The sequence below is a fragment of the Stomoxys calcitrans genome, chromosome 3 (assembly GCF_963082655.1).
Source record: "Stomoxys calcitrans chromosome 3, idStoCalc2.1, whole genome shotgun sequence".
Taxonomy (NCBI): Eukaryota; Metazoa; Arthropoda; class Insecta; order Diptera; family Muscidae; genus Stomoxys; species Stomoxys calcitrans.
In genome coordinates this window covers 185,404,160-185,429,737 of record NC_081554.1, presented here as the reverse complement: position 1 = coordinate 185,429,737, position 25,578 = coordinate 185,404,160, and the positions used below count along the sequence as shown (strand labels likewise).

The 25,578-nt window shown below is 36.4% G+C and overlaps 1 protein-coding gene across 5 annotated transcripts in view; it reads right to left on the bottom strand.

The window, feature by feature from the left end:
• LOC106088406 (serine-rich adhesin for platelets) overlaps window positions 1–22,296 on the bottom strand; it is a 244,646-nt gene extending 222,350 nt beyond the window's left edge. For 3 of the 5 annotated variants that reach the window (XM_013253901.2, XM_013253903.2, XM_013253905.2), the window contains exons 1-2: window positions 21,935–22,294; window positions 20,791–20,966 (exon numbers count right to left, since the gene is read on the bottom strand). The gene's annotated coding sequence lies outside the window, so the exon portion shown is untranslated. Of the gene's footprint in view, window positions 1–20,790; window positions 20,967–21,934 lie in introns of all 5 variants that reach the window. The other 2 variants (XM_013253904.2, XM_013253906.2) reach the window with 2 other exon arrangements.
• Between the last annotated feature and the right edge of the window lie 3,282 nt (window positions 22,297–25,578).

Below are 25,578 nucleotides of genomic sequence, written 5' to 3'. Positions count from 1 at the left end.
ACGGATAAAAGATTTTCTCTAAAAATTCTTACAAATAAAAGGTTTTATACACAAATTTTGCGAACGAGAAGTTTTTCTACAAAAAATATCTGGAGGATAACCAGGTTTTCTAGAGAAAAGTTCGTGGATAAACAGATTTTGTACGGAAAATTTCGCGGATAACAAGGTTTTCCACAGAAAAGCTGGTGGATAATGAGGTTTTTCAAAAAAAAAAATGTCGCGGATAAGACGGATCTCTATAAAATTGCGTGGATAACCTGTTTTCCTTCAGAAATTTTAGCAGATAAAGTTTTCTCAAAAAAATCTGGTGGATAAAATTTTTATCGAAAATGGGTTGAGTATAATGGTTTTCTATAGAAAATCCACCGTATAACCAGATATTCTAAAGAAAATCCCATGTGTAATAAGATTTTCAATGGAAATTCACATGGATAATATTGTTTTTACAAAAAACACCATAGATTACAAAGTATTCTAAAGAAAATCCCATGGTTATCCATGGATTTAAGAGAAAATGAAATGATAAAAATGTTGCCTATAAAAAATCTTGTGGATAAACAGGTTTTATATAAGAAATGTGTTAGCTAGTTTCTCTATAAAAATATATAGTTTACTAAGTTTCTAGAAAATCCCATGGACAACCATGTTTTCTTTAGGAAGTCATGTATAAAACACTGCTTTCTATAGAAAACTTTGTGGATAACCAGATTTTATCCAAAAAATTTTATTGATATATCAATTTCTTACGGAAATCTTAGGGATAAAAGGTTTTCTATAGAAATCTTGCGGATAATACGTTTTTCTATAAAAGATATGTGGAGGATAACCGGGGTTTCTACAGAAAACCCCGGTTCTAAGGAAAATTTTCCGGATAACAAGGTTTTCCTCAAAAGAGCTGGTGGATAACAAAGTTCTTCAAAGAAAATGTGGTGGATAAGACGGATTTCTATAAAATCGGGTGGATAACGAAGTTTTATTCAGAAAATTTAGCGGATAATAAGGGTTTTCCTACAAAATCTGGAGCATAACAAGGTTTTAAATATAAAATAAGTTAGGTAACTTGTGAATAACCATGTGGTGTGGGAAAATCCCATGGATAACTAGGGCTTCAATAGAAAATTCCGCGGATGAAACTGTTTTCTATAGAAAATATTGTTTTCTAAAGAAAATCTTATCAATAACAAGGTATACTTCAGAAATTTCCATGGATAACCAATTCTTCTTTAAAAATCCAATGAATAACGAGTTTCCAATAAAAGTTCTTGTAAATAAAAGTTTTTGATTTAAAATCTTGAATAACAGGGTTTTCTATAGAAAATCTCATAGACAACAAGATGTTATAAAGAAATCTCGTGGATAACATGGTTTTTTACAAAAATTCTTGCGGATAACAAGGCTTGAGGTCGAAAATCTTGCGGATAACAAGAAAATGTTGCGCATAACATGATTTCCTTTTGAATATCTCGCAGATATTAAGGTTTTCTATAAAAAAATTTGGAGGATAACTAGGTTTTCGACAGAAAATTTCTTGGATAACAAGGTATTCTATAGAAAATTTCGTGGATAACAAGGATTTCTGTAGAAAACATGGATAAAAAATTTTCTATAAAAAATTTTATGAATTACCAGGCCATTTACAGAAAAAGGGGTAAATAAGGCGGTTCATTATAGATCACGCGGATAACACGATTGCCTATAGAAATTCTTGTGGAAAACAAAGTTTTGTGTATCTTGTGGATAATCTTGTGGATAATCATGGTTTCTATAGAAAAACATGTGGTTCAAACTGTTTACTACTGAAAATCTTGCGAATAACTAGTTTTCTTTAAAAAATCTTGTGTATAACCTTGTTTTTTTACAGAAAATTCTTTGGGAAAAAACGACTTTCTTCACACAGTAAATTTTGTGGATAATAAAGTTTTCAACAAAATATCTATGTTAGTTACCAAATTTTCTATAAAAAATTTTGTGGATAGTCAGGTTTCCTATAGAAAATTTCGCTGGTATTTCTTTAAAAAATTTCCGAATCGTGGACATCAAATTTTTCTATGGAAAATATGGTAGATAACAAGGTTTTCTTATAGAAAATCTGATGGACAGCAAGATTTTTATATAAAAAATTCCGTGGATAAAAAATTGTCCATTTCTATAGAAAATCTGCTGGATAAAAAGATTTTTTTATAGAAAATTCCGTGGATAAAAAATTTTATGAAAAAAATTGTGGATAACTAGGCCCTCTATAGAAAAAGGAGTGGATAGTATGGTCCTCTATAGAAAATCACACGGATAACACGGTTTCCTATAGAATTTCGTGTGGGTAACAAGGTTTTGTGTGGAAATTCTTGTAGTTACCAAGGTTTTTGATAGAAAATCTTGTGGATAATCAGGATTTCTATAGAAAATCTCGCGGAATTTAAGGTTTTCTTTAAAAAAAAATTAGTGGATAACCAGGTTATCGTGGATAATAAGCTTTTCCATAGAAAATACGACTGATAACAAGGTTTTCCTTAAAAAATCTGATGGATACCAAGATTGTTTTATAAAAAAAACTCGATGGATAAAAAATTTTGTGGATAACCAGGTCTTTTCTAGAAAAAGGTTTCGATAAGACGGTTCTCTATAGAAAACCCCGCGGGTAAACCGATTTTCTATATTAATTCTTGTGGATAATAAGGTTTTGTGTAGAAATTCTTGTGGATAACAAGGTTTTTGGGCATCCCGGCATTTCTATGGAAAATCTTGTGGATAACTAGCTTTTCTTTAAAAAATCTTTTGATAACTTTTTTTTACAGAATATGCTGCTGTGGGGAAAGTCTTTTTATAGAAAATTTAATAAATAACAAAGTTTTCAACAAAATATCTTTGTGGATAACCACTTTTTCTATAATAAATATTGTATGGTTTTCTGTAAAAAATCTTGTGGATAATAAAGTTTTCTAAAATATATCTTGTGGATATGAAGATTTTCCAAAGAAAATCCTGGGGATAACAAGATTTTATATATAGGAAATTTTGGGTATAATAAGTTTTTGAATCAAAAATCTAAGGGATAATTAGTTTTCCTTTGCAAAATGTTGTGGATAACAAGGATTTCTACTAAAAATTTGGTGGATAAAACAATTTTCTTGCGGATAAGGAAAAATTCTTTAAATTTATTACGGTTTTGTTGTTCCCCAACAAAAAAAAAAAAAAAACAAATTCCCTTATTCCACAGTGCAACTAATGGACAAACTGGCAAAATGTTTGGTGGTCCAAGTCTGGTCAGACAAGTTTTAAGTTTTTTTCTTCTGTTTCTTTTTTTGGGAGTTTTGTTGTTAAGGTTTGCGCAGGGTATGGGGATGTTCGGCAGTTATTCTTTCAAATATTGTTTTTTTTTTTTTCATTTTTGCAATAAGCTGAACTTGAATTCATGATTGGACAGACAACCACTAAACATGTGGTGGTATTCAAAAAAAAAAAGATATACCAAATTTATTGTTTTGAGAAAAGCAACAGTGGAAGAATGAACGCACGAACGTATAGCCAGAAAAGGAACAGCGGCTACGATCAACAACCAAAAAGAAATCTTGCTAAACTTGTTTTACTTTTTGTTGGTTGAAGTTTATATGAGGCAGCAAAAGAAGTAACTTGGAATGGAGTTGTGTTTTGGGTATGAGTTGAGGAGATCGTTGTAATAAAGAAAATAACGAATCTAAAATTAAACCAAAGTATGGAAAAAAAAAGAACAAACTATCGATGGATGATACCAAAACTGAACTTAATCATACGATGGTTGTTGTGGGGGCTTGGGAACCTCTGTGTTCTGGCCAAAAAAAAAAAGAAAGCAAAACAAACAAAAGATATCTGGCAGCAAAGAAGTGCCAAGAAACATCTTAAGTTTCAGCTGAAGCTCAGCTGTTGTTTGTGTTTGCTTGAAGTCTTTCGAGTTTGTTCCTTTTTCTGGTTTCTTTTTTGTTTTTGCAGCCTTTGGAGATAAATCATTATAGACTCTAATATTGTGTTGTTTAGCCCCTAGCATTTTTTGGATTTTGTGTTGTTTCAGTTTCTCTTTGCCTTGTAGAAGTCTTTGCATTTGGGAAAAATTGTGTATGTACTATTGGCCTTTGTAGTGCCTTTGAAGAAATGAACCCTAAGTTTTTTGCCTTAACAACAATACAGCCAAAAGTGGGTTATTTCAATTAAGTTAAAAATGTTTGCAAAAATCTTGAAGGCAATTAGTAATGAGTGAGAAAATATCTACTTCAAGCTTATATTGATTTAAGTGCTTAGAGAACTTGAAATGAATATTTAGCTGTGTCTAACAAGGAAGAAGAAGCAGTTGTTAGGAAAGATTTGCCACAGACTTTTGGACGATAGACAAGCAAAAGAGCTGAGCTGGCTAGTAAAATTATGATAGAAACTGAACTGTGAACTAGGAGAGGCAAAAAATATTCACTGAAAATTTAAAGTAGTTAAGGAACTTAACTGGTGAACGAAATGAACTAAGTGAACTAGAGGATTGAAAAAGCTAGTGAACTAACAGAACTAGTGAATAAACTAAGTTAGTGAGCTAGCTGGACAAATGTAAAAACTGAACTAGAGAACTAAAAGAACTATTGAACTGGCTGAACTATTGAACGAACGGAATATGTCAACGAACTGAAGTAGTAAAAAAAAATTGAATTAGTGAAGAACTGGAGAACTATTGAACTGGCTGAACTATTGAACGACCTGAACTTGTCAACGAACTGAAGAACTGAAAAAAAATGTACTAATGAAGTAACTGAACTAACTGAAATAGTAAAGGAAACAAACGAAATGAACTACTAATCTAACTGATTTAACGAACAAACTGATCGTGTTAGGTAACTAAACTGTTTAACAAACTGTACTGATGAACGAACTGAAGCAGAGAGCCAATTTGCCTAGGGAACTAACTTAAATAGCAGAATTAGAAAACTGAACGAACTAGGAAACTAAACGAACTAGAAAACTAACGAAAAAATGAACTAGTGAACGACCTGAACTACTGAACGAACTGAACTAGTGAAATATCTGAATGAGTAAACGAACTTAACTGATTTAATTGGTAAACCAACTGAACTTTTGAATGAACTGAACTTGTGTCCTAACTGAAAAAGAAAACGAGCTGCGCAAATGAACAAACTGAACCAGTGAACGAACTGAACTGGTGAACGAACTGAACTAGTGAGCGAACTGAACTAGTGAGCGACCTGAACTACTGAACGAACTGAACTAGTGAAATATCTGAAAGAGTAAACGAACTGAACTGATTTAATTGGTGAACGAACTGAAATTGTGAATGAACTGAATTTATGTTCCAACTGAATAAGTGAACGAGCTGCGCAAGTGAACGAACTGAACTGATGAACGAACTGAACTGATGAACGAACTGACCTGATGAACGAACTGAACTAGTGAGCGAACTGAACTAGGGAACGACCTAAAATACGAAACGAACAGAACTAGTGAACTATCTAAAAGAGTAAACAAATTGAACTGATTTAACTGGTGAACGAACCGAACATGTGAATGAACTGAACTTGTGTTCTTACTGAAAAAGTGAAAGAGCTTGGCAAGTGAACTAACTGAACTTGTGAACTAACTGAACAAGTGAACGAACCGAACTGGTGAACGTCCTGAACTAGTGAGCGAATTGAACTGGGCAACATATTGAAATAGTGAATGAACTGAAGTAGGGAACGAACTGAACCAGTGAATGAAATGAATAAGTGAACAAATTAATCAGCAGAAGTAACTGAAAAAGTGAGCGAGCTGAACTGATGAAAGAACTGAACTAAGGAACTAACTGAACCAGTGATGGGTGAACACCACTTTACGATCCTGGAATTGTAATTCATGAGTTCTGTAGAGCGCTGAATTGGCTAACTGGACCATACTACCGACATTGATTATGGCCCAGGAAAAAACAAGTTTTTGTTTTTCTATCCTTATTTGCTGGCTTGTATCTATCTATGGCGTATGGCTAGGCTCTCTTAGTGAAGCGGCAAGTGAACGAGGATGCTAGCCGTGTACCCCCCAATCCAACCTAACATAACCTAAATGAACTGGGGAACTAACCGGATAAATAAAACAGCTGAACAAGAGAACGAAGTAAAATTGCAAATTTTGCCAATGAATGAGTGCAGTCCGATTCAAGTTTAAGCTCAATGATAAGGGGCCTCCTTTTTGTGGACGAGTCCGAACGGCGCGCCACAGTGCATTAGTTAGCTATTTACTAACTAAACTAGTAAAATAACTGAACTCGTAAACTTACTAAACTAGTAAACCAACTGAACTAGTAAACTAACTGAACTAGTAAACTAACTGAACTAGTAAACTAACTGAACTAGTAAACTAACTGAACTTGTAAACTAACTGAACTAGTAAACTAACTGAACTAGTAAACTACAATAACTGAAATAGTGAAGGAATTGAAGAAGTGAACGAACTGAACTGGCGAACAAATTGAACTAGTAAACGAACATAACTGATGAAGAAACTGAGCTTATAAATGAATTGAATTAGTGCACGAACTGAACGAGTGAATGAACTGAATAAGTGAACTAAATGAACTAGGAATCGAAACAACCAGCAGAAGAGTAAACGTATTGTGAAAGGACAGAACTAGTAAAAGAAAAGAACTAATGAAAGAACATAAATAGTGAAAGAACAGAACTAGTGAAAAAATTGAACTATTGAAAGGACTTAACAATTCAACTTTCAGAACTAACTGAAACAGTGAACTTACTGGACAAATGAACCAGCTCAACTAGTGAACTAAGTAAACGATCTGAACTAGAGAACGAAGTAAACGATCCGAACTAGAGGACTAACTGAAGATGTAAACGAGGTGAACTGGTGAACGAACTGAACTGGTGACAATCTGACTAATAGTTCAGTTTTATTGAACAAACTGAACTAGATAACTAACCAAAGTAACTGAACTAGTTAACGTACTGAACTACGCAACGAACTGAACTAGTGATTGAACCGAACTACAGAACGAACTGATCTAGTGAACATACTGAACTCTTCAACATTCTGCAAATGCAAATTTGACCATAAACATTCCATTAAGGAACAGGGGCAAACTTCTCACATTTCAATTTTTTTCGTTTCGTTCAGCATCATAGGCGGAAATGCAATCCTCAGTGCTACGGTAATATCCATGGTGGCATGGAAAACAATTAAGGATTTTGTAAGTTGCATGGAACTCTTTACTGAGATTTTCTTTTTCAAGGTTACTTTTATAGTATTGAATTTAGAGCGCAAAACAAGCCGATTACTGGCTCAGGTTTATGTCCTAGTAGCATGGAACGGATTTCCCTCTTTTCAACCTAACCTATGGTGGCCTACAGCTTCAACCTTCTACACTAGTGAACTAACCCACCGGCGTACCGCTATGAGACACATATACGTAGAAAAGTTATACAAGGTTCAAGGTCTCGCAAATATGGGTACCAAGTTGAGAGAGTAACCACAGCAGCAATTTTTATCTGATGTATTCTACAGGAATTGTAAACAGACCTTAAGCATCAATGCCGTTTATTGAAAAAGAATAGATTTTTTTAACATTTTCAGAGCAAAAATGATAAAATTATACTTTTGGCAGCTTTTTTCTTAATATAGAAGCCTTTTTTTAAATATTTAAAAACCACAGACATGTTAATAAACTCATTCAAATGTTAATAGCCAATGGGTTACCAGCTAAACCATGAGCAATTTGCTTGGCAAGTAGGTAGGTATCCAGTGGTGGGTCCGACAACATTGTTGAACCCTGGGGCCACCACCACGGTAGATGATATGGTCTGAGGATGACGTTTAAATGTACAGGGGGAGGGGCCAAGTCTGCCATAGCCATTTGCCATGGTAAACAAAAATAAAAACTTAGGAAAAATATGTTTCCTTTAAAAAAAAAACAACAAAATAACAAAACAGCAAGAAATAAACCAAGACTAAAAATAAAAGCAGGTGGTGGTAAAGGTGGTTGGTTCAAGTCTCATTGCCTTTTTGGGGGGGTGGAAGATTTATCCAAACAGGGTTGAAATGAAAACAAAAGCTAATTGTTGTACACATATTGTAAAGCTGGGAATAGCAAACAGTCAGCACGTGTTTAGCACAAGTTTGAAAATTTGTAATTTGAAGAGATAACAATGTAGCCAAAAATAGTAAAGTCAATAGCAAAAAGGGAAAGGAAATTATAACAAAGAAATGTAAGAATTCAATTAATTTCTTTTAGAAAAAAATATGGGAAACTTATTCTTGACCTAAACGTATTCTATTGTTCTATATTCTATTATTCAATATAGTAATTTTTTACTACGCTTAGGAGATTTAGGGGATTTATTGAGCCCTGTTTCAATATAAAAGAGTGCCCCACACCGTACTCAATAATCTTTGGGTATATGGGGCACATTAATGAATTTAATAAAGGTGGTGAAGAAGTTACATGGCGCATCAGAAATCGAGATCCACCAACCCAGTCAAAGTATTTTGAATAATAAAACACAATTGCTCAACTTTTGTAAGTTCTTTGCTATGCTATTCTTCGATTAGAAAGCATTGAATATGAATATGAAATTATTAAATTTTGTCAAAATTTCTTTTTTAGAGAATTTATCACAATTTCTTTGGAAATATTTGTCGACTTTTTTTCTTAGAAAATGTTCTATACATTCTTTTTATTTTCTTACAAAAATGTTTCAAAACTATATTTTTACGAAAATTTTTCAAAAACAAAACATACTTTTCATAGAAACTTTTGAAAAAATTCAAAAATATGTTCACTTTTATAGAAATTTTTGAAAAAAAAAATTTTGGACAAATTTGAAAAAAGTTTTTTTTTTAAATTTTGTCAATTCAATTTGTGTTTGTTTGTCAGCTTGTTTTTGTGTTCCTTGTAGACTCAAAAACTGCTGAAGCGATTTTCTTGAAATTTTCATAGATGGTGCATAACGATCCCATGTTGAAAATAGTGTACTACATTTTTGATATCTGAAGGGGGGCGGACCCTCCCCCTTACCAAAATTTTCAGAAACGCCAGAGACGGAGACTGGTGGTGCGATTTAAGCAACATTTGTGTTCTAAAATAAAAATTTGGTATCTAAATTTCGGATCGGGTACCTAGGGGGCCGCCCCACCCTCAAAACCTACCAAATATACATATGAACCAACCACGACAATATGGGACTTAAATGAAAGGTATTTAAGATTAGAAGACATCTGATATCCAACTGTCGGACCAAGTATTTTAGATACCACCCCAACTCCTAAAACACCCCTAAATCAGACATATAGGGTTGCCCTAAAAGTAATTGCGGATTTTTTAAAAGAAAGAAAATGCATCTTTAATAAAACTTAGAATCAACTTTAATCAAATATACTTTTTTCCTAAAGCAAGCTAAAAGTAACAGCTAATAACTGACAGAAGAAAGAATGCAATTACAGAGTCACAAGCTGTGAAAAAATTTGTCAACGCCGACTATATGAAAAATCCGCAATTACTTTTTGGGCAACCCAATATTTACAATATGGGACTCAAATGAAAGGTATTTGCGAGTAGAATTCAAATCTGATATCCAAATGTGGGACCAAGTTTTTGAGTGGGCCGCCCAAAAAATTTTCAAACAACATTTTCTATAGAAATAAAATTTTGACATTTTCTGTAGAAATAAAATTTTTGGGGCGGAGTCCCCCTTACCCACAAAGTACAACCGAAAAATAAAATTTAATCGATCGGAACAATTTGGGGCTCAAATGAAAGGTATTCACGAGTAGAGTACCAATGTCATATTAAAAATTGGGCCCAAATAACTTGAGGGCCACACCAATACCAAAACCCTCTAAAATATGGGACTCAAAGGGAAGGTATTCGGGAGAAGATTACGAATATGATCAGGAAGAACGAATAGGCTTTATAATTTGTTGATATCGAAAGGGGGCAGACCCTCCCCCGTTACCCCAAAAACACCACCTTAGATCAAAAGTGGACTGATAAATACCATATGGGTATTACATGAAAGGTATTGAAGAGTAGACTACGAATATGGTATTAAAAACAGGTTCCAAGTATCCAGGAAGTCGACCCAACCCCAAAACTCCTCCAAGCAGATAATTTAGACATTCCTATTAATATGGGGCTCAAATTAAAGGAATTCGGGAGTAGATTATGAATCGGGCATACATATCAGTTCGAAGCATAGGGGTCTCCCCACCCCCCAAAAACGGAACACGGTTTGTCTGTTTGTTCCTTCCCAAAAAAGGAAGAACCAGTTTTCTGGAAATTTTCACAGATTGTGTAGGTTGATCTGGAAGGAAATATAGGCTATAAAATCTTTCGATATCGAAAGAGGGAAGCATCCTGATAAGGACAAATGTTTTGGATAGCAGAATACAAATATGGTATTCAAGTTTGAGGCTTAGTACCTATCGCGTCGCCCAGACGCTAAAACTTTCCCAAACAGACATATTGGACGTTCATGTCAATATGAAACTTAAATGAATGGTATGGAACTCAATGGAATGGTAAATATGGAACTCAAATGAATGTTATTCGGGAGTAGATTACGAATATGGCAAAAAAATGAAGTCCATGTTAGTGGAGGTGTTTCCACCCCGAAAACCCCCCAAATGGCCATATCAGACGATCATGACTTTAAGAGGGACTCAAATCAAAGCAATTTTGGAGAAGATGAAGAAAATGACATTAAAATGTGTGTTAAGGGTATTAAGGTGGCGCCTCCTTAAAACATCTCAAATAGGTTATTTGAGCCATCATGACAATATAGGTCTCAAATGAAAGGTGTTTGCGAGTAGAAAAGGAATCCAGTTGTTGTTGTTGTTGTTGTAGCAGTTTATTGTGTTCTATATTTCGTCTGCTTGATTCTGTTGAGTGTCAAGACCCAGGAACTCTGCGACTAAGATGGGGTGCGTCCACTGGAATCTGGGTCTGAGTCGAGTGGGTCTGGCCGGGCAGTTAAACAGGTGACGTGTATCGTGCGGTCCCTGGTTACAATCGGGACATACTTCTTACACGTCGGCATCAATCCTAGCTCTGTGGGAATTGAGGCGGCTGCATCTGCCGGAACGTAATTGAGCCAGAACTACTCTGGTTTGCCGGGGGAGGTCTATTTCTTCGGGTACAATGGGTGGCGGTCGTTCTCCAAGGTCTACATTCACCCGGTAGCCAATTACCACATCTGCTTCCGTGTCTGCATGAATGTTATTTAGACCCGCTTCATATGCCGCTTGATCTAGAGGTTCTCTCTTGTAGCGGCGAACCTCGCGCTCTAGATCGTGTAGATCTACCTTAAGGCTTCTGGGCGGTGGATATCTATCCACAATATGATGATTTGGATGGTTTCTGCGATAACAGCCCGAAAGGTATTGCTTGGACAGCATGTAGTTATGTCTTCGCACTGGTAGGATCTTTGTCTCTTGGTGGAGGTGGTCCACATGAGAACTGAGGAGACAGCCCGTAGCAGTTCGGAGGGCGACATTCTGACAGATCTGAATATTATTCCACTGCGTGTCACAAAGATGACGAGACCACACTGGCGCTGCATAACTTACCACAGACCGGCCAATTGCGTTGTACGTGGTCAACAAGGTTTCTTTGTCTGCACCCCAAGTGCTGCCAGCTAGTGACTTGAGGACCTTGTTTCTACTTTTGACTTTATCGCAGATTGCTGTGGCATGTGAGGAGAATGTGTAAGAGCTGTCAAATGTGACACCAAGTATTTTGGAACACTTGATGGTCGGAATCATTTCTCTATCGACCATCACAGTCAGCTCAGTATTCACCTCACGCGTATTTGTAGTGAACCATGTGGCTGAAGAGTCCAGCTGTGGAACCAAGTGTTTTTGGGTTAGTCCCAAAGCACTTATTTCCCAAATATATCAATATGGGGCTCAAATGAAAGGTTTTTGGGTGTAAAGAACGTATTTGTCACCTATTTTTAGGGCAAGGTGGCTTAGTGGCAGACCCAGCCCCAAAACTTCCTCCAATCCCTACATATTTATCGACCATGACAATTTTGGGCTTAAATGACATTTATTTGGGAGTAGAGCACGAATTTGACTTCCATATTTGGGCGTAATGTCTGAGTTACCATCCCACCTCTAAAAAGCACTGTAATCACTCTAGACCCATCAAAAATTGAGATATTGAGCAGAAATTTAGCTCAGATACGTTTTTTTAATGCACGCAGTGGGTTATTTTATGCCGCTTATCTGACCTAAATATGGTTCAGTTCGGACTATATTTAGATATAGCTACCATATAGACCGATCTCCCGATAAAGGGTCTGAAGACCACAAAAGCTTTATTTTTTACCCGATTTCGCTGAAATTTGCAACAGTGGGTTATTTTAAGCCTTGGAATCTATTTATATATATACCTGCCATAAAGACCGATCTCCCGATAATGGGTCTGAAGGCGATAAAAGCTTTATTTACTACTCAATTTCGCTGAAATTTGCAACAGCCTCCCGACATCTGACTTAAATATGGATTAAATCGGTCCATATTTACATATAGCTGCCATTTAGACCGATCTCCCGATAAAGGGTCTGAAACCCATAGAAGCTTTATTTATTACCGATTTCGTTGAAATTTTAAACAGTGAGTATTTCTGAGCCTCACGATATACGACCTTAATATGGTTCAGATCGGTTTACAATTGGATATATCTGCCAAAAAGACCAATATTTTGTTCTACAAAATCGAATAGTGACAAATATATTGGACCAATCAATGTCTTCCGAATTTTGGGTGCTTAAGTTATCCAATTTTCACCTGATTGGGGCGAATTGGGATTTACATATATACCCGAGGTGGTGGGTATCCAAGATTCGGCCCGGCCGAACTTAATGCCTTTTTACTCGATTCTTTTCTTTCTCTCCCACTGCCTAAAATACCACTTCTAAGGCAACTCTGCTCCAGAGAAAAACTTTTGTTTTGTTAACACCCCAGGATTAGCACAATTTTCAAATAATTTTCATGACCTTATCAAAGACCATTGGTTTCCTTTCTGTTTTCTTTTTCAGAATTGAAAAATTTCTTCGTATTCTCCTCCTTCTTTTGGGGGCTAGTTAACCACTATATTTCAGAGCCATTTGTTTGTTTCTATTAAACAAAAAAAATAAATAAAAATTTGCAGAGGGCAATGGAATACAAAATTATGCATAAAATCATTAGACAAAAGAAAAGCGAAAAAAAAAAAACAAATAAGACTAAAAGATTTTTTTTTTTGTCAAATAACAGAAAACATTATAGACAGCAGCAACATTAAAGCATTAAAACAGCGTCAGCAGCTAATACAGCGAAATAAGACAGGCCCCAGAGCACCGCAGACAGACAGACATTATAGACACCCACATATAATTTTGTGTTTGTTTTTTAAAAGCACCAGAGAACCTCCACAACCTCCATAACCAACAATGAATGATGGCCTGGAATAGAGCTTTGACTATCATGAAATTGAACAGAAATCTCACTTGGGCGCTTTAAATTTGTATGTGAGCAGAGAAAAAAAAAAGTAACACGAGCTTCATAGAATGCTTGGATAAAAAAAAAACCTCACGAAAGAAAAAACGTTTTGAGAACCTTGGATCAGGGGACCCCGACACACGTGCGGGTGGAGCTGCTGATAATTCACCACAAGAAATGTGAAATTGAAAAATTCAAATTTAATTGAGTACATCCTCCCGCTAAGGCCCACCACTGCTACCGCCGTCATCTCCATAGCCATCACTAATACCACCCTCATCATCATCAGCAGCAGCAGCATCGGCATAAGCATTTGTCCAAGCACAAAAAATCATCATAAACTTTGACGGCCTGTTATCTCTCACGGAGATGATTCTTTGGAGAAACAAAGCGCAAAAAAAAAATCAACGGACCCTTTTATAAAATTATTCTATTTGCACTGAGATTTGATTTGGTTGCTATGTAGTGAGTGGGTGGGAGAGAAAGAGCGAGTGAGAGACACAGAGGGAGAGTTGAAGAGAAAAAGAAGGCCGATGATATTAAAGCAACTTTACTGGCAATTTATTTTTATTAAATTATGTGCACATTATTTGTAAATCTTCATACAGTGGAATCTAGGGTTTATAAGACAAGGATAATCAAAACTAAAACCCGGTTTGCACTGCTCATTAAATCCGGATTAAAGGATCTCATCAGCTGATTTTAAAAAGGGAAAACGGATGATATTTAATCCAGATTTAAAGAGCATTGTAAACGGGGGTTAATAAGAAAAGCAAATGTTTTCTGTAACCTGGCATCAACTCGAAGCCGAACACAAATCAATTGCCATATTCTTTAATGAACAGCAGATACGGGACTTGAAACGGGGTGTAAGCTAGTTTGGCAACAAATTTGTCAGTCATACAGAGAGAACTAAGTAAAAAAGCAGTGTCCTAAGAAAAACAAATAAGACTCAATCTTTTGCTAAAGTCTTAGGAAAACTCAAAAAGGGAAAATGTATCTGACGGCAACCCACAACCCTTGTCCATCTCCACTCAAGCAATATATAAGATATGGAAAATGGGTCAGTAGGTGTCTATTCTCAAGCCAGGTTAATCAACAGACCACAATCCCATGGCAGCCGGTTGAGCGTACCGGATTGACCCGATGGAACCCTACATCGGCAAGAGCTGCCGTCTCGGTGTACAACAGACTGCTACAACAACAGGCCAAGGAAGATTAATTACACCGATGTCTTTCCTGTCTTCAAAAAATATCCCAACAACAGCACAGGCATTGAGAAGCGAAACTGTTGATAATATCATAAAAAAGCTTAAATATGAGAAACTATTACCCAAACTAAATCTTGATGTGTGTGCTTAATAAGTAGGTGAGTTGGAGAAGAAGGATACCTAAAGCAGACCCTTAAACTGCGTAATTCATTCATAGTAAAAGTTTCCGGCACGGGATAGCTGTGAACACCACTCAAGTGGGAACATTGAGGTCCGATCTGTGTGGTGTTCATTGCTTGCACGAGAAGTTTAGCTGCGAGCTACCCGGTGTATCCGCAGGTTGCGGATAGTGGAATGCTCCATCTGGAGTAGCTGTAACTGCAGTCGTGTACAATCAGCGGTATCGAACGGAGAGTCTCAGTGAGAGGTCGGGTGGCACCGGCTCTTCCACAAATACTGGTGCCTACGATGCTCGATATGACTAGGCGAGTTATTGGCACTTTTAAATAACCAATGACCACCTTGTTCCCGCGGCGATCGGTCCTTTGGACCGGAACGAGCTTGCTCACCTACAGGAGTTTGACGAGGATCGCTACCTCCACATAAAAATGTAGTTACACAACAACAACATAGTAAAAGATGAAAAAAGAGCCAATACGGAGACTTCTTGCACTAATTTCATTTCATTTTTTCATTTTTCATTTATTAACCAAATATGTAATATAAAGCCAATAAGGCCCATAAAATAATTACATACAAACATTTCAGTAACCTGAGTATAACAGATAATTAAATTCATTTCTTAACATAATGAGGTACTTTATTATATTTACCTAATATTTGGCTCCCCAGCCATTAAAAATAAAGAATATAAAAGAAATCCAAATGGAAGAGAGCGATAAATAGAAAGTGGTCCAACAAAGTGCACAAGAATTAAAAAAAGCGCAGCTATATTTAAAAATAGTGCAGCTTTGAAAATCCGATGTAAGAATAGAACAAGGAGAAAAAAATTAACCATCAGCAAAAGAGTTATAAAAATCAAAAAGTTTTAAACGGAAAACGTTGTTGGAATGGGAAAAGATGCGTAATTCATGAGGCAGTCGGTTCCAGCATCTTGCTACTCTAACAGCATATGATCTCGCATATATGTTTCTTCTAATTCTAGGAATAAATAATTGCGGGTTTCTAGTAGACCGAGAGAATACAAAAATCCTCCTTAGAGGAACAGGTCTAATATTAGCAAAAGCGTTATGAAAAAGTAGTAAATTCCTACACTCAACAAACCTTTTAAATGAGCAATTGAGAAAACGTTTTACGAAGCAAGATATACGATCTCGTCTTCGGACATTGTAGACAAACCGCACAACGGAATTTACAATTCGCCTCAATTTTGTAAAGTTAGCCTGAATAGTACCTGAAAAAACCTCCAAACCGTAAAGTATCTGAGACATTAACAGAGAATAAGCCAGAAGCTTTCTCACCTTGAAAGGTAGGTAAACAATAGAAGAATACATTTTACGAAGGCAAGACCAAACCTTCCCTGACAAGGCATCAATATGGTACCTAAAAGATAACTCAGTGTCAACAATAACACCCAAACATCTATGTCGGTCGACAAACTCAATCTCCGAATTTCCAACAAAAATGTTAAGAGATGTGGTAGTAAAGTTTCCAAACATTAGAGCCTTGGATTTAGAGGGATTAATCCTTAAAGCATTGGCAGAAGCCCAGTTAACAACCCTGCCCAAAACCGAATTTATATCATTCTCAAGAATATCAGGTGTTGTAGAACTGCCATTAAAAAGCAAGAAAATGTCATCAGCAAACATAAACGCCTCACAACTCCTACAAGAAGTAAAACGATGCAAATCATTCACGTAAAGTATAAATAAAAGTGGACCCAAGATGGAACCTTGTGGTACACCAGAATGAAGAGAAAGCATGCTTGAGTTTGCACCGCTCAGAACCACAAACTGAGATCTGTTACTTAAGTAAGAAAGTATCAGTTTGCAGGCAGATGTAGAAAAATTGAAAAAATCACGCAATTTAGTAAGTAATCGAACAAAATTAATAGAATTGAAGGCTTTTGACAAGTCAAGAGAAACCATCACACTGCGTTTTCCGTTATTGGCATTCACTCGGATGGAATCAGTTAGCTTAAGCAGCAAATGAGTGGTGTTGAGTCCTTGGCGAAAGGCATATTGCATATCGTGTATTCGAAGCTGCGATGATTGTAATATTTGATTCTTCATTATGTGTTCAACAATCTTAGACATTGCAGGAAGTATGGAGATAGGCCGTAAATCATCAACCCTTCTAACATGCTTCGCTTTGGGAATCGGTATAACCCTGGCAATCTTCCAAGCCAAGGGAAAAGAAGAAGACATCAGAATAAAATTAACAAGATCCAAAATAACATCGGAAACATAAGGAAAGACGGTCTTGATAAAACGCATTGGAATACCATCCACACCAACTGACCCAGACTTCACCCTACTTATAGCTTCAATAATTTCAAACTCATTCACACAACAAAACGAAAAGGAAGAGTCAGTCTCTCCTTCACATGAGAATTGAGACCCATCATCGTGCGTTCCACCACCTTCAACAAAAAACTCATTAACTTCGTTCGCATCAAAATCATCATTGAAGTTATCATCACCAACATATCCAGAATGTTTGAGAACTTTCCACATACCAGTTGCATCAAGCCCCCAAAAAAGTTTAGAAAAATGGTTGCGTCTTATCCGACGAATAACAGACTTCGCCTTGTTCCTATACTTGCAATACGTTTTCCACTTCTCATCTGATCTACAAGATAGAAATGCAGAATAAGACAAATCCCTTAAAGATCTAGCAAGAACAATCTCTCTAGACTCCATCCACTTGTCATTACAATCACGTATCTTTCTCTTGACTGTAGGAACAAAAGAGAACAAACTATTTAGGAGAGAGGAAACCAGTGCGCATTTAGTATCAACATCCCTGGCGTTGAAGACTGCATAACGGTCGAAATCTTCTAAAGAGGCAAACAAACCAACCCAATCAATATTTTTGTAGTCACGAAACTCAAAAAACTCAGGTGGCTGCTGAAAATTATAATGAAGAGATGCAAATATAAGAGAATGGTCAGAAACGGAGGGACACTGTACTTGGTCCGAATAAGAAATTAAAGAAGGGTTACTAACTAACATGAAATCAATTAAAGAAGTAGATCGGCACCTTAAATCAAAATGTGTAGGTTTGGAATTGTGAACCAAGTTTAAGTTATATCTCGTACAAAAAGAACGACATGAATTCGCCCTAGAAATATTAAAGAGGTTACAATTGAAATCTCCAAGGACAACAACTCCTGCATACCTAGAAAAAAGATCTTTATGACAGCTCTCAAAGTCGTCCAAATCACCTGTCGGTAAGTATACAACACCAAGAAGCAGCTTAACCTCATTCATTTCCTATATTGCCAAAAATAAGGGAAATGGTTTCATATGGGTGTCATATAGAATGATCTCTCTCCCAATCCGGACGGAAAAACTCTTGAAGTATTGCTCCTGCCCAGATTGACCTGCGAACGGGCTTTCCTGGAGTAAAGCCTGTACGCTCTAAAAAAGGCATTCATTTCGGCTGATCACTCACGCCGCTTTTTTAATGACACTATTAAGTCTCATCTTACAAAATTGTTGAAGAGTTTGCCAAACATTGACGTGAAGTTAAGAAAATCGAAACCCAGTAAATTTAAACATTTAAACAGAAACTTCCCCCGAGTGAAGTTCTCTTGCTTTGTGATTAATCTTTAAAAAAAATTCTCTCCACCTCTACTGGTCCACATTGACCATGTCTAAATAACTACTTTCAGGACCTGATGGGTTCTGGGTCCTTCGTTACAGCTTCATGGGATTATTCAGCAGTCGTAGCCTATAAATCTCCCTTGTGAGGTCATTGGGCATTTTGTTCACTGCCGGTAGAAGAAATACTAGATAGCCATGGTAAAGATGACCTTTCCTTTCAGATTTTGATGGCATTTAGTGAACTAAAAACGGCCTGGCCTTAAGCTTGGTTACAGCTTCATTGTTACCTTTATAGGCACAACCGTTATAACCTGCTAGCTGGTCGATATTGCCTGAAGTCTGTCACTACTGTGGTATCACAATGGACTAAAAATTGTCTGAGTCTGTAAAGGACAGCCACCCTAACCTATCTCTCGAGTTGACATCTATAGGTCATATAAATCTATCCCCCACTTTCACATTTCAAGCCCCTAGAGGGCATGAATCTTGTCCGTTTTGGCAGAAATTATGCACAATTACTTCTCTATAATTTCCACAATCCAAAATAAGAATGGCCCGAATTGGTACATAACCCGATATAGCGGCCATATAAACGGATACCCCAATTTTTACTTTTTGAGCCCCTGTAGTGCACAATTCCTATATTTGACTGAAATTTAGCAGAATGACTTCTAGCAAGTTTGGTTAGTTACCGATCCATGGTGGAGGGTACATAAGATTCCGCCCGACAAGGCTATACGGCTAACCTGCTCCGAATTTTACCGAAATTTACATCTATACTGTATGCAATGGGCAGATACGTTCATCATCGATTAAATGTACCGCATGTAACAGCTGGAATCGCAGGAATAACAATTGTTCGGCCATTCCTAGATCAAGAGACTGAAATATAAATTAAGAGGAGCATCTTGTGCAAAAATATCCACATCAGCGTCAAGACCACTGCCACACATCATCAACAAAGATAGAGACACCAGGAACGGTCCATCTTTTCAATTGGGCACCACCATTTACAATCTGGACCCAGGATGCGTCATAGAAACCCACAACATCACCTACAATCTCGACCAAGTATACGTCATAGGAACCAACAACATCAATAAATGGCCAACAAGACAGTGTAATTCAACGGCAGATTGATTATGGACATCTATGATAGAGGTAGAATCCCATGGCAACCAGTTGTATGTACAGGATTGACCAAATGGAGTCTTTCATCTGCTACAAGAATATGATGCAGGTGGCAGCCCGTTGTTCCTGCCGCATTAACCTGATGCAGTCCTTCATCAACAAGGGCTGCCGCCCAGTGTACAACACACTGCTACAACAACAGCAAAACAATATGATAGAGACCGCAATATTTCTGGAGCAAGAAATGAAGAATATATCCAGAACTGAATAAAACTTTCCTTGTAAAAGTTATCTCCCAGTGAGTGGGTCTATCTACCAAAAGGATTCAGCTGACGAGAACAGGTGGCCAATTATTGTTGTTGTAATCACATGTCTATATGTGGAGTTGGCGATCCTCATCTAGCTCCCATAGATGAGAAGCTCGTTCCGGTCCAAAGGACCTAACGCAGCGGCAACTGGCCAATTATTGTTATCCCCTTGTGCAGGAATCAACCCCACACCTTCTACAAAGAACTACTATGGGAAGGGTGTAAATCCTTCTCTTACGACAAGGGCTATAAGCCGATTCAGGTTATTAAGGATCAATCTACCTGCCTCCATACTCTTCCAATCTGACCTGTCTCTATACCCCATGATGCTGGCAGTTACCGAAACTGTAGTTGTAACTGCGTCTATGTTATTGACTTTATACCTAGTTATTGTACTGGATGTAGCCACATGCTTACATTTGGGGGTAATGGATCTTCCTCCAATTTCTTGAGATTTGCGGTAAATTACCCAACTAACACAGTCTACTTTTTTGTTAAATTTTCTGTTAGGTTAGTAAGAGTGGCAGTCTATTTTATAAGCGGACTTACTTTTATTGTACAATTCGAGACCATGTGATACCACAGCAGCGGCAAACCAGGTCTCTGGAGGGAAAAGAACCCACGACCCCCGCACTGGTAATCCGAGTACGCTAACAACTCAGCCGCCGGGGCGACCTAAATTTCCTGTAGCTTTCTCATTAAAATCTTGACTTGAACTCGGTAAAATCTTGTCAAAATCAACAAACGATACATGATTCGACCGCCCAAAGATTTTTCTCTGAACATCTCCCCTAGAGCCTAAGAAAATCACATGCAAATCTTATTCCCTTAATATTTTTTAAAAACTTGGGCAGCACTTACCTTATTTTCAACAGATGAATATTCCACAATATTTGAAGAGATGTTTCACAACTGCTTAGCAAATGTTGCAAAAAAATCCGCAGAGTAATGCCTGCCTTAGAAAATTCTAAGATTTTTGTTTTTGTTGTTTTTTTTTTCTTTCAGTTACACAAACAAACACACACCACTTTACTACACTACAAAAGAAATTCATAGATCTAATAAAACCGAATTCAAATATAAAATAAACACTTTTCCAAAGACACAATTTAAACAATTTGTTTCCGGCCAATTGCAAAGAAGACGAAGAAGAATTTTTCTGAACAAAATCAATCTTTTTTCGTTTTGCCTTTTGATGGACCACCCGAAAACCTCCCCCCACCTCATAATAGAGCAAGATTAACTAGTTGTCAACAAAGAGGTGGCAGCCCTCTCTCTCTCACACAACACTCAAATTGTCATTTGCCACAAGCAAAGGAAAAGAAATGTCAAAAAGTCTACTATGCCACAAAGAAAGAGAGAGAGAAAGGGCGAGAGAGAGAGTAAAAAACAGTAATATGACAACAGCCATAGAACGGAAAAAGTTATGAATGAAAAAAAAAAAACAAGTAGGCTTTAATAGAAGGAAAGCAAAAAATAGAACGAGTAGAGAGAAAATATATGCTAAAGAAAAATTAATAACCAACAAATTTTAAAATATTATATTAAAAGGCTTATTAGATGTTTTGATTAAGTTGGTTGGAAAAACAGGGGGTAAGTTCTTGGAAAATATTATAAAATAGTCTCTCTGCACTGCTACGTGGGAGCCCAAAACAAATTGATTATAATTTTGTCTAGTAGTGGTCTTTTTCCGAGTTGTTTTATTTTATATATGGCTGGCTGGTTCTATGTTGTTTATGCCTCTAATAATTATTATTTTTTTCTTTCTTGGGCTTTACTCTTTCCAAACCACTTCACATACAATTGGCAAGAAGCTCACTTTAACACACACTTGTGCAAAACAACCACAGAATGAGAATAATTTTCTTAAACTTTTTTTTTGTTTTTCATAAAGCCACGCGAATTATATACAAGTTTTTGAAACACAGTTTTTTACACAATTGTATATTGTTTATTTCTTTTGTAATTTCGCTATGGCAATTTTTCTCTTTTCGCGTTAACTTACATTATCTCATAAGTTTTTCGTAGCGATTTTTATAAAACACTGCAAAAACACACACACACATTTACTGCACAGAATAGGCAAAAAATTAAAAGCAACACAGCGAAACTATTAGCCACGCATAGGTTAGCGACGGTACCCAGAAATTGCCAAAATGCAACTTTGGCCGCAAAACAACAAACTTTTATGCAACCAATGTAATAATTTTTGTATATTTTTATTTAATTTCAAATGCACCAATCGATTATAACAAATTTTTGTTCCGTTCCGCCCGCAAAAAATTAAATAATCCGCAACTCCGCCCGCAATGTTTAACGTTCAATGTTTAAGGTGTTTCTGCCCAAGATTTGCTGAATGGCACAGATGTTCAATACGGAGACTCTTACATTAATCAAGAGTCTATGACATCAAGTGCAGCAAATTAAGAGAAGAGAGAATTTAAAAGAGAACTGTGTACAAACAATTAATGCAATTGTCGATTGAGAACCTTTTATTTGCTTTTAAACTTTAAATTATTTTTACAAAACATTTTTTAACTTTCTTGTTAGCATCTTTTTGTGGATTTACTTATTTATAATGTTTTTCTATAATTTTTATGTTCTACCAATTCCTTTTTCTCCTCTCTTAGTTAACAAACATGAAATAAAAAAAATGTCAAATTACTGTTGCCAGATTTTTTTAAGAGAGATCCCAGAAATTCCAAAGAAAATCTTCAAAAAATCCCCATTAAAAAGATTGTTTCGCGAGCGAAATTTGACATCAATCAAATATTTTTGTTTCGATGCCAAGACACGTTTCTTTATCTGCACTTTTTGTTTACTCTATTTTATATATTTTATCTCAAATGAAAAAAATACGAACAATTGAAACCAATGAAACAATTAAAATCATACCTGCAATAGCTTCAAGCGTTGCCACTATAATAGTTTTTTTTGCCATTTTCCTCACTATAAACAGAGTACTACATTTCCGCTGATTTTCGGCCAATGTTTCGTTTATAGAGTTTGACAGCATTCCGCCCGAAAAACTGAATAGAATACTCAGCCTAAGATAATCCCATAAAGAAAAACGGCAAGGGCTGCCGTCTACAGCGAAATATTTATTTACGACCATATAAAGTATATATAATTTTGATCGTCGCTAAAATCTCAAACAATTCAGCGATGTCCACGTGTCTTTACAAATAAAACTATTCCACATCGCAGCAAAGGTATGGTATTTTCTCGCAAACTAAATGGTGTTGGCTTTTTTTTCGAAAAATGCATTTTCTCAGTTATAAATACCTATGTATAATAGGATGGATAGTAGATGAAATGATCTGCAATAAAGGGATTTAACACTTTTATCCAACAAAGTGTAAAATATTTCTCGTTTTTGGTTTTTGAAAATAAAGTTATTTATATATTGGGTAGCCCAAAAAGTAATTGCGGATTTTTCATATAGTCGGGGTTGACAAATTTTTTCACAGCTTGTGACTCTGTAATTGCATTCTTTCTTCTGTCAGTTATCAGCTGTGACTTTTACCTTGCTTTAGAAAAAAAGTGTAAAAAAAGTATATTTGATTAAAGTTCATTCTAAGTTTTATTAAAAATTCATTCACTTTCTTTTAAAAAAATCCACAATTAGTTTTTGGGCAACCCAATATATTTTGGAAGTGGGACCATACAGTTTCCAGTTTTTGTACGATTGATTCAAGCTTATGCTTCCTCTTAATATGTCTAAAATATTTATTATTTATGTATTTAAAATGTGAAATTCCACATTTCCCCAATAAATTGAAGAGATTCGTTTTTCGTAGTTGCCATTTTTCCATTTTTCGTTGAGAGATATCACTAGTCTGCTACAATCTATCGTCTGATCTGTGGAATGGAGGAATAGCGATTGGGTTGTAAGTATTCTGCACTACATTTTACAATTGTGCGGAATCATGAAATGATGGAATGGTGGAATGGGCGATCCCATCAACAGTGGAATGAAGGAATAGAGATTATGTTAATACTATTTTGCGGGGAGAAGAGAGATAAACAAAAGCGAAATCGATTTCAAGACTAAATCGATAAAAGTACAAAAAAAAAATTTGTGTACTAGGCCTGTTCCGAGAACTCTGTTCCCAACACTACTAAAAATATAATAAAAATTAATCAACGCAAAAAAATCCGTCCGCAAATGTTTGAATGCTTAATGTTTAAGTCTAGCTGAGTAGTGAAGAGGGCGTGTGAGTGGAAGTAGAAAGAAGAAAAAAAGCGAAATCGACTTGAAGACAGTCGGCCAGGTTTGACCAAAGTGGGTAAAAAAGAATAAGAGTGGGTTTCTGCTTTGTCTTCCCCATACCGTTAAACAAAACTCGCGTTAAAGACACAATCTGTTCGATGTATTCCAATTGAATTCACATTGAGGGTCGGTTGTTTCCGTTTTGATTCGGGCATTTGTTCGAAAAATTTTTCGTATTTTGCTTTGTTTTTTTGCAACCGAAAGTTTTAATAAAAGGAAACAGGTAATATCGAAAGCAATTCAAACATATTGTGTCTTTTGTTTTGTCACTGGTCATCCCGAATTGGGCTCTGATGCCAACTCTTCTTTTTTTACCCTATTTGGGTACCTATTACCTTATTTGGGTAGGTACCCATTGAACCAAAAAGGTTCAATGGGTACGTAAATAAGCAGGATTGTCGATTTTGGAGTAAAGATCAGCCAGAAGCATTGCAAGAGCTACCAATGCATCCAGAAAAAGTTACAGTTTAATGCGGTTTATGGGCTGTTGGCATCTTTGGACCGTACTACTTCAAAGATGATGCGAATCGTAAAGTAACTGCGAATGGTGAGCGCTACCGGAAGTTGATATCCAACTTTTTTTGTCCAAAATTCAAGAGCTTGACTTGCAGAACATGTGGTTTTAACAAGACGGTGCCATATGCCACACAGCACGCCTAACAATGGACTTATTAGAGGCGAATTTGGTGACCGGACACATGGGACCGGACACTTGGCTAGGCGGCCATTTAACGTGTCTATACAGACAAGTCCGCTTCAATTGCCAAAATGGACTAAGGGGATGGACTATTTTAGGCGCAGTCACGGTCAACATTTGCTTGAAATAATCTACAAACATTATATTATATGGACCGTACTATCGATTCAAATAAAGATTTCATGTATTTTTCGGAATTTTATGTGTCTCATTGGACCGGCCAGCCAAATCGGTAAAAATTGCATCTTTCAGGGGCTTAAGAAGTCAAATCGGGCGATCGGTTTATATGGGAGCTATATCATGTTCTTGACCGATTTTAACCGTTCTTGGCACAGTGGTTGGGAGTCATAACAGATCACCATGTACAAAATTTCAGTTAATCGGATCAAAATTGCGGCTTCCAGGGGCATAAGAAGTCAAATAGGGCGATCTGTTTATATGGGAGCTATATCAGGTTATACACAGATTTAAACCGTACTTGACACAGTTGTTGGAAGTTAAAATAGAAGACTATATGCAAAATTTCAGCCAAATTGGACAAAAATTGCTGCTTCCAGGGGCTCAGGAAGTCAAATCAGGTTTATATGGGAGCTATATCAGGTTATAGACAGATTTGGACCGTATGTGGCACAGTTGTTGGAAGTCATAACAGAACACTATGTGCACAATTTCAGATACA